Genomic DNA, 10,214 nt, shown 5'->3' on the forward strand with positions numbered 1-10,214 from the left:
ACCTCAGCCCTGTGAAGGTTCTGTGCCCCAATGTGGGGGAATGCCAGGGCCTATAAGCAGGAGAGGGTAGGGTGGCAGGCATGGCGAGTGGGGAGGCAGCTGGGGTTTGTTTTTGTTGTTTTCGTTTGTTTCTTTGTTTTTTAGAGGGGAAACTGGGAAGGGAGAAATTTACATGTAAATAAAGAAAATATCTAATAAAAAAAAAAAAGGCATGCAACACCACTGCCCGGCCATTTCTTAATTTCTTAGTGCTCCTGCCCTGCCCTGCACAAAAAAAAAAGTCTGCTCTCTTTCCTGAATGCCAGCCCCAACATGAATGGTATGCAGACACTGCCTGGAGATTGATTAGCTGATTACTTTAAGTTGCTGAAGTATTTTACCACTGTATTTTCAGAGGAAAGCAATGTTCTCTTAAAAATCTATTAGACATACTGTACTTGGCCTCCAAACCACAGTTAAGATTTTGATTATATATGATCTTTAAATATAAAAGTATACATTTTTGGTGATAACACCTCTGACTTTCCCTTTCCTGATGGTCATAAATCAGTCATTTCTACGTTGAAAGCAATTACTTTCACTGGGAGGCATCATAAATAATCTGATCTTTTCCCCAGAATTGGCTGGTTCCCAAACAGAATGACTAAGGCTCTAAAATGAATCCAAATATTGTGACCTGAGAATTATGTGCCTGAGTGTTCCTGTTTGAATCAGCTTGGCTTACATAGAGAATTTGACTTTTCTAATTATCAGTGAATTTAATTAGAATTGAAAGACACAGATAACTTTCTTTAAAGTCACTGGGTTTCTTTTTTGTATGAATAGTTTAGACCAGAAATATTTTTCAAGATTTGTTATTATTTATTCTTGTGAATATTTGTGTCTACCTTAGTTTATGTGAGTCCATGGAGGTCAGAAGGGAGTGTCGGATTTCTCAGAACCAGAGCTGCAAGGTTCAGGTTGCCTGTAGGTTCTGGGAACTGAGCCTAGATCCCCTACAGCAGCTGTGAACACTGCTGACTGCTGAACCATCTCTTCGGTCCACTTACAGCTTTTTAAATCTTCCCCTATCAACCTCTTTTCATCTAAGAAATGTTAATAAGCAGCTAAAATAAAGGCACAAGTCCAACATTTAAGGGTAAGTCATGAAGAAGTTAATTTTACAATGATTTATACACATAATTTGATCATTTATTAAATGCAAAGTAAATTTACATAATTACAAGATGGGTGTACTTGTTTATGTTTACATAGGGAACTAAATCTTGTCTGGGATTTGATACTTCAGACATAGAAGATCTTCAGTGTTTTCAGAATTGATTGATATTTACATTTTACAATCATCAATATGGGGAACATTGCTTGCTATAACTACATCGTACAAAGCAGCAGAAGTATGTTTAAGATTCTTTCAAAATTCCTTGGGAGTTCTAGCCTAATCGCAAGCCAAAATCACTTAAAACTTTTCCAATGAAATTCAAGCCAACATCTCAAACAACATTTTATAACACAATCCAAAGATAAATAAATTTGATAGTTTACAGGCTGAGTTATAGTAGGAAAATATTGAGTCTTTGTTTTCTGTAATTAAAACATCATGTTTCGGCAAGAGCAAAATCTCTTTTAAGCACAGTAAAAACACTGGAATTCATAACAACAGGAACCTCAAACCTGAGCTAAGGTCTTTACAGCAGCATTTGTTGGCACCACTTGTCATGGTGGCAAGTATGGTGCAATATACTTTTTTTTTTTTTGTAAAGAAGATGCTAGGTATAGTATAAGCAAAAACGATCAGAAGTGCCTTGGATTCACTATGTGCTTAATTTTTAATTATCGTTTTGCCATTTCTCATTCAGAAACTTCTATGCCAACATTTTTGTGATCCCTCATGTAATTACACGGCTCCACGTATGATAATAACTCATAGTGTCACGAACCACCCTCAGCTAAATCTTAACCATTTTTCTCTTAGGAACTTAGCCAGAGTACCAGGAAGTATCAACTCATCCTAACACACCAGGATTGCTCTGTGGTTGAATCATAGTAGCAGCAGAATAGGAATTGGTATCATTTCCAATAGAAAACAAAAAAAAATTGGAATGAATGTTTGCAGCTACTCTGTCATCTTCTGTAGTCTTCTTGGTGCAACAGTAGTGGAGTAAGTAGTCACAGGAGGCAAATGCAGGAAGATAGGGAGGGGAATGGCAGGGTTCAGGATCAGGTGAGGGGACAGAGGGCCAGAGAGCCATGAGAATGAAGGAAAATCTACAGCATGGGGTTGGGGGGCTATCTCCAGGATCAGATAGTCCTGGGATAACACAGATGCCCAAGAATCAAGGGGTTATCCTTAACTGGGTGACCCACATCACTGGGGATGGAACATGAAGATTTCACCTTCTGTAGCCAGGCAGGAACCCTGTTGGAGCAATAGGGACACCAACCCACCCATAAAACTTTCGACCCCCAATTTTTCCTGTCTACAAGAAATAAAGGGACTGGAGATGGAGCAGAGACTGGGAAAATGTCCAGCCAGTCAGCCCAACTTGAGACCCATCCCGTGGGAAAGCATCAATCTCTGACACTATGAATGACACTCTGTTATGCTTGCAGGCAGAAGCCTAGCATAGCTGTCCCCTGAGAGGCCCCACCCAGCAGCTGACTGAAACAGATGCAGAGACCCACAGCCAAACATTGGATGGAGCTCAGGAACTCTTAGAGAAGATCTGGGGGAAGAGTTGAGGGCCCTGAAGGGAATAGGGACGCCACAGGAAACCCAACAGAGTCATCTAACCTGGACCCTTGCCAGCTCTCAGAGACATAGCCCCCAACCAAACAGCATGCACGGGCTGGACCTGCCTCTGCCTCCTCACATACATACGCAGCCAATGTGCAGCTCTGTGGGGGTCCCAAGCAACCAGAGTGGGGGTTATCCCAGAAGCTGTTGCTGAACTGTGGAATACATTCCCTAGCTGAGGTCACTCGTCTGGCCTCAATGAGAGAAGATGTGCCTAGCCTTTCAGAGACTTGATAGGCCCCACCATCTTCTGATCCACTTACTGAGATGGACTACCTTTCGTGTCCCACTTAAATCAGTTCATATTACTGAGTTCCTAATTCCTAATTCCATGGCACTAAAAAGAGGATATTGGATGGCTAACGAGGTCGTGATGTGGAGCCTTCAAGAATAAGAGTGGTCTCTTACTTTTCTGCATTGTGAGGGGACACAGTGAAAAGCTGTCTCTCTGCAGCCTGGAAAAGAGTTCCCTTCAAAATCAGCTCTGGCTTTAGGACTTTGGCCCTCCAGTCTCCAGTATTCTATACAAACTACACAGTGTATTTATACTCATGTTAGCAACTTACACTGCATAAGACTTTAAGAAAGCTTCAATGTCAAATAACAGACATGCTAACATAGCCTGCCCTAACAAAGGAAGCCTATCTCATATAGCCCTCAGTGCAGACACAGCAGCAGCATGGAGTTTGGATGCCTGCAGCAGCTCCTCTTCGCTGTATCATGCCCTTTGTCCATGATCTGTTGGCGATGGAAAGTCCGCGGCACACAGGTTTCTTTTTAATAGCTTTAAGCATTTCTTCCAGAAACCACAATGTTCTCCTAACCAAGAAAAAAAGCTTTGTTTGCTCTTTCTTTGGTAAGGATAAGCAGGATACCCAGAAAAACTAGCAGCCTTTTCTTTTCTCACTGGTTAGGATTTGACACGCATCTACATGTAAATCTGTAACTCAACCTGCAGGAGAATGAGAGGAGTAAGTTTCCTTGAGAAGTCTCTTGATGATGTTTACGTAGGGCATCAAAGTGCTGCACTGTGACTCCATCACAAACTGCTCTCTATAGAGATAGGACGACCTGATGTGTTCTCTTGTGCCCAATATCACTGTCAAAATTACAAGCTTCTTAAAGGACTTTGGAGTAGGTTCTTCATCCCATAACCTCAATCTCAGGAAGGGGATATCATCTGCTGACTTCTGCAGACATATATGCAAGCAAAACATTCATATACATTAAAAAGTAAAATGACCTAAATGCATTTCCTACAGCGTATTCTACAGAAAAATCACATTTTATCACCGCTGTGACTTTCTGTCCTGACTTCTTCAGTAGAATTTGGGGATGGGAGCAGGTGTTACTGTCACTCACACTGCTCCCTAACGAATCTTTTCAATTTAAAAAGAAAAAATCTTATTCAGAAGTACATTTTTGGTTGCAAGATGATGCACTGAAATAGTTAAATAGTATTCACAAAATCTATCTTTGTTTAGAAAAATAAATATTAAACTACGGAAGTGAGCATTTCCAATGGTAAAAGACAGAGGGAGCTTTAGAAGGTGTCCTAACTATAAGACTAATTACGTTCCCAAGTAAACAATAGTTTCTGTGAGGTATGTTAGATGCTTCCCTTAAGTTTTTTTTTCCTGGAATTTTCTGGTTGGCAGCTGGCTTCTCAAGCCCCCTCATACGGCATGTGACTTAAGACCATCCAGACCTTGTGCTCTTAATATGGCCTCAGCCTGCAAAGCAAAAGGTTAGAGATTGCTTATGCTTGCAGAGAGACTGGTCCCCACTGGTAATGAACATTTTTTGATGAAGACTAGGAATTTTACATCTAATGCATCTATATTCCCTTTTAACAAGGTGGCATAAAGTGAATGGGCATAACACACAATATGTGGAGTATTAATGATATACCCAAGGAGCTGGAGAAATGGCTCAGAACATGCAAAGGAACCATGGTCAACTTCCAGCACTATGACTTACAACATGTGTAACTTCAATCCTGTGGAATATAACATCCTCTTCTGATTTCTGCAGACGTACATGCAAGTGAAATATTCATATATATTAAAAATAAAATAAAAGTGACTATATACGTAAAGACATTGTCCTCAGCCCTGCTTTGTAAACAGAATTCTTTCCAGGTAACTCCTGCCTTACACAAGTTAATTTCTAAAACTACCATAACACATTCTGTGAATATTTCACAAGTGTATTTCACAATATGGTGAAAAGTATGTTATGAAGTTTCTGGAATGGAAGCATGGGAGAGAAAAGTAATTTGGTTCTCGAGGATTTCACTCACTGTGTGATAGAGAAAAACATATATTAGCAGACAATAACAGTGGAAGAAGGCAAGCATACAGCTTTGTGGAAGCCAGAAGCCTTCAAGTAGCAGGAGTTAGGACTGTTCTGTTCCAGTTATACCTGAGCTGGGTATTGAAGGATCAAAAAGAGTTCCCCTCACCTGTTTAATCACCTAGAATTTAGCCCTTCCCATCACAGAACACATACCCAGCATGATCATGTCTGTGCTCAAGTCTTCATGAGCAATACATCAAAGGCTGAGAATAGAGTTTACCAGATTTATGCACATGGGTTCTTCTGATGCTAGACCTCTGAAAATGTCTGTTAAATCTATTGACTTTGGTCTTGATTTTTATTTGTATTTTCAGCCAACTTAAAACGAGAATAAGATTTAGTTCCTGGGAGCTCTTGGGGGTATGGGTTGATTCATATTGTTATTCTTCCTATGGGGCTGCAAGCTCCTTCAGTTTCTTAAGTCCTTTCTCTAGCTCCTACACTGGGGACCTTGTGAGGATAGCCTTTTTGGACATTGATGGGAGGAGAGGCTCTTGGCCCTGACAAGGCTCCATGCCCCAAGGTAGGGTAATGCCAGGTCAGAGAAGTGGGAGTAGGTGGGTTGATGAGCAGGAGGAGGGAAGATGGGATAGGGGTTTTTGGAGGGGAAACCATGAAAGGAGATAACATTTGAAATGTAAATAAAGAAAATATCTAATAAAAAATGAAAATAAGAGCAGTCTCCAATCTACCCAGCTTGGTAATATCTAGCAATAATTTACTCTCTAGGTACTCTTTTTAAAAAATATCTGTTGTCCCTTTCTACCTCTATCTACACCTAGGAGTGACTGTGGATCCACAGCTCTCTCTGCCCCTTCCCTGCAAGCAAAGAGCTTGCCTCCAAGAAGTGCTCCAACCCAGGGACTCCACTGAGATCTCCATTTTCTCTCCAGTGACTTTCTAAGGCTGGACCAGCTGGGAGGCACAGGCGTCACAAGTGGCAGGGCAGCCAGAACAGGATCCTTTCTACCTCCATCTACACCTAGGAGGGACAGCAGATCCACAGCCCTCTCTGCATCTTTCCCACAAGTGGAGAGCCTGTCTCCAGGGTGTGCTCTGACACCAGGATTCAGGAAGGATGACTGATCTACAGCCATCTGTGCACAGGTTTTATCAGAGGAGAGCTGATTTCCCAGAAGTGCTGACACAGGCTTACAGACCCACAGGATGAACAAGCTCCAGCCAGAGACAGCAAGAATATCTAACACCAGAGATCAACAGATGGGGAAAGGCAAATGCAAGAATCTTACCAACAAAAACCAAGATGACTTGGCTTCATCAGAACCTAGTACTCCCACCACAGCAAGTCCTGGATATCCCAAAACACCAGAAAAGCAAGATTTGGATCAAAAATCATATCTCACGATGGTGATAGAAAAATTTAAGAAGGACATAAACAATTTCCTTAAAGAAATACAGGAGAACACAGGTAAACAGGTACAAGCTCTTAAAGAGGAAACACAAAAATCCCTTAAAGGATTACAGGAAAGCACAGCCAAACAGGTGAAGGACCTGAACAAAACCATCCAGCACCTAAAAATGGAAGTAGAAACAATTAAGAAATCATAAAGAGAGACAACTCTGGAGATAGAAATCCTAGGAAAGAAGTCAGGAACCATAGATGCAAGCATCACCAATGGAATACAAGAGATAGAAGAGAGAATCTCAGGGGCAGAAGATACATAGAAAACATTGACCCAACAGTCAAAGAAAACACAAATGCAAAAAGATCCTAACCCAAAATATCCAGGAAATCCAGGACACAATGAGAAGACCAAACCTAAGGATGATAGGTATAGAAGAGAGTGAAGACTCCCAATTTAAAGGGCCAGTAAAGATCTTCAACAAAATTATAGAAGAAAACTTCCCTAACCTAAAGAAAGAGATGCCCATGAACATACAAGAAGCCTGTAGAACTCCAAATAGACTGGATCAGAAAAGAAATTCTTCCCACCACATAATAGTCAAAACACCAATTGCACAAAACAAAGAAAGAATATTAAAAGCAATAAGGGAAAAAAGGTCAAGTATACCATATAAAGGCAGACCTATCAGAATTACACCAGACTGCTGGCCAGAGACTATGAAAGCCAAAAGATCCTGGGCAGATGTCATACAGACCCTAAGAGAACACAAATGCCAGCCCAGGCTACTATACCCAGTAAAACTCTCAATTAGCATAGATGGAAAAACTAAAGTATTCTATGACAAAACCAAATCCACACAATATATTTCCACAAATCCAGCCCTTCAAAGGGTAATAAATGGAAAACTCCAACACAAGGAGGGGAACTACATCCCTGAAAAAGCAAAAAAGTAATCTTCCAACAAAACTGAAAGAAGATAGTCACATGATCAAAATTCCAATTCTAACAACAAAAGTAACAGGAAGCAACAATTACTTTTCCTTAATATCTATTAATATCAATGGATTCAATTCCTCAATACAAAGACATAGACTATCAGACTGGGTATGTAACAGTATCCAACATTTTGCTGCATATAGGAAACCCATCTCAGTGACAAAGACAGACACTACCTCAAAATAAAAGGATGGAAAACAATTTTCCAAGCCAATGGTCCCAAGAGAAAAGCTGGAGTAGACATTCTAATGTCAAATAAAATCAACTTTTACCCTAAAGTGATCAAAAAAAATAAGGAGGAACACTTTAAACTCATCAAAGGTATGATCTACCAAGATGAACTCTCAATTCTGAACCTCTATGCTCCAAATCAAAGGGCATCTACATTCATAAAAGAAACTTTACTAAAACTCAAAGCACACATTGCACGACATACAATAATAGTGGGAGATTTCAACACCCCACTTTCTGCAATGGACAGATCATGGAAACAGAAACTAAACAAAGACACAGTGAGACTAACAGAAGTTATGAAACAGATGGATTTAACAGATATCTATAGAACTTATCCTAAAACAAAAGGATATACCTTCTTCTCAGTACCTCAAGGTACCTTCTACAAAACTGACCATATAATTGGTCACAAATCAGGCCTCAACAGATACAAGAAGACTGAAATAATTCCTTGCATCCTATCAGATCACCATGGACTAAGGCTGCTCCTCAATAACAACATAAACAATAGAATGCCCACATACACGTGGAAGCTTAACAACACTCTACACTCAATGATAACTTGGTCAAGGAAGAGATAAAGAAAGAAATTAAAGACTCTATAGAGTTTAATGAAAATGAAGCCACAAAATACCCAAACTTATGGGACACAATGAAAGCAGTCCTAAAAGGAAAGCTAATAGCTTTAAGTGCCTCCAAAAAAAACTGGAGAGAGCATACACCAGCAATTTGGCAGCACATCTGAAAGCTCTAGAACAAAAAGAAGCAAATTCACCCAAGAGGAGTAGAAGGCAGGAAATAATCAAACTCAGCGCTGAAATCAACTAAATAGAAACAAAACAAACTATACAAAGAATCAACCAAATCAGGAGCTGGTTCTTTGAGAAAATCAACAAAGTAGATAAACCATTAGCCAGACTAACTAGAGGACACAGAGGCAGTATCCTAATTAACAAGATCAGAAATGATAAAGGAGACATAACAACAGACACTGAGGGAATCCAAAAAAATCATGAGATCCTACTACAAAAGCCTATACTCAACAAAACTGGAAAACCTGGATGAAATGGACAATTTTCTAGACAGATACTAGGTACCAAAGTTAAATCAAGATCAGATTAATGATCTAAACATTCCCATATCTGCTAATGAAATAGAAGCAGTCATTAATAGTTTCCCAACCAAAATAAGCCCAGGACCAGATAAGTTTAGTCCAGAGTTTTATCAGACCTTCAAAGAAGACCTAATACCAATCCTCAAACTACTCCATAAAATAGAAGCAGAAGGTACTATACCCAATTCGTTCTATGCAACCACAATTACTCTTATATCTACCACACAAAGTTATAACAAAGAAAGAAAACTTCAGACCAATTTCCCTTATGAATATCGATGCAAAAATTGTCAATTAAAAAAACAAATCCAAGAACACATCAAAACGATCATCCATCATGATCAAGTAGGCTTCATCCCAGGGATGCAGGGATACAATATATGGAAATCCCTCAACATAATTCACTACATAAACAAACCCAAAGAAAAAACCATATGATCATCTCATTAGATGCTGAGAAAACATTTGAGAAAATCCAACATTCCTTCGTGATAAAAGTCTTGGAAAGATCAGGAATTCAAGGCCCATACTTAAACATAGTAAAAGCAATATACAGCAAACCACTAGCCAACATCATACTAAATGGAGAGAAACTTGAAGCAATCCCACTAAAATCAGGGACTAGACAAGGCTGCCCACTCTCTACCTACCTATTCAATATTGTACTTGAAGTCCTAGGCAGAGCAATTAGACAACAAAAGGAGATCAAAGGGATATGAATTGGAAAGGAAGAAGTCAAAATATCACTACATGCTGATGATAGGATGATATACTTAAGCGATCCCAAAAATTCCACCAGAGAGCTCCTAAACCTGATAAACAACTTCAGCAAAGTAGCTGGATATAAAACTAACTCAAGCAAATCAGTGGCCTTCCTTTACACAAAGGATAAACAGGCTGAGAAAGAAGTTGAGGAAATGACACCCTTCACAATTGTTACAAATAATATAAAATACCTTGGTGTAACTCTAACTAAGCAAGTAAAAGACTGTTTGACAAAATCTTCAAGTCTCTGAAGAAGGACCAGGCTGGCCTCAAACTAAGAAATCCACCTGCCTCTGCCTCCCAAGTGCTGGGATTAAAGGCTTGTGCCACCACTGCCCGGCTTGTATTCTTTTTCTCTGATCTGTTCTCTCTTTCTCTCTGATCTGCTTTCTTTCTTTCTCTCTTTCTTTCTTTCTTTCTTTCTTTCTTTCTCCCTTTCTTCCTTCCTTCCTTCTTTCTTCCTTTCTTTCTTTCTTTCTTCCTTCCTTCCTTCCTTCCTCCCTTCCTTCTTTTCTTTTCTTTCTTTCTTTCTTTCTTTCTTTCTTTCTTTCTTTCTTTCTTTCTTTTGTTCTTTCTTCTTTTGAAA

The 10,214-nt window shown here is 39.6% G+C and overlaps 1 pseudogene; it reads left to right on the forward strand.

The window, feature by feature from the left end:
• LOC116094706 overlaps positions 1–4,690 on the forward strand; it is an 18,427-nt pseudogene extending 13,737 nt beyond the window's left edge.
• Positions 4,691–10,214: the final 5,524 nt, after the last annotated feature.

The sequence above is a fragment of the Mastomys coucha genome, unplaced genomic scaffold (genome assembly GCF_008632895.1).
Source record: "Mastomys coucha isolate ucsf_1 unplaced genomic scaffold, UCSF_Mcou_1 pScaffold17, whole genome shotgun sequence".
Classification (NCBI taxonomy): Eukaryota; Metazoa; Chordata; class Mammalia; order Rodentia; family Muridae; genus Mastomys; species Mastomys coucha.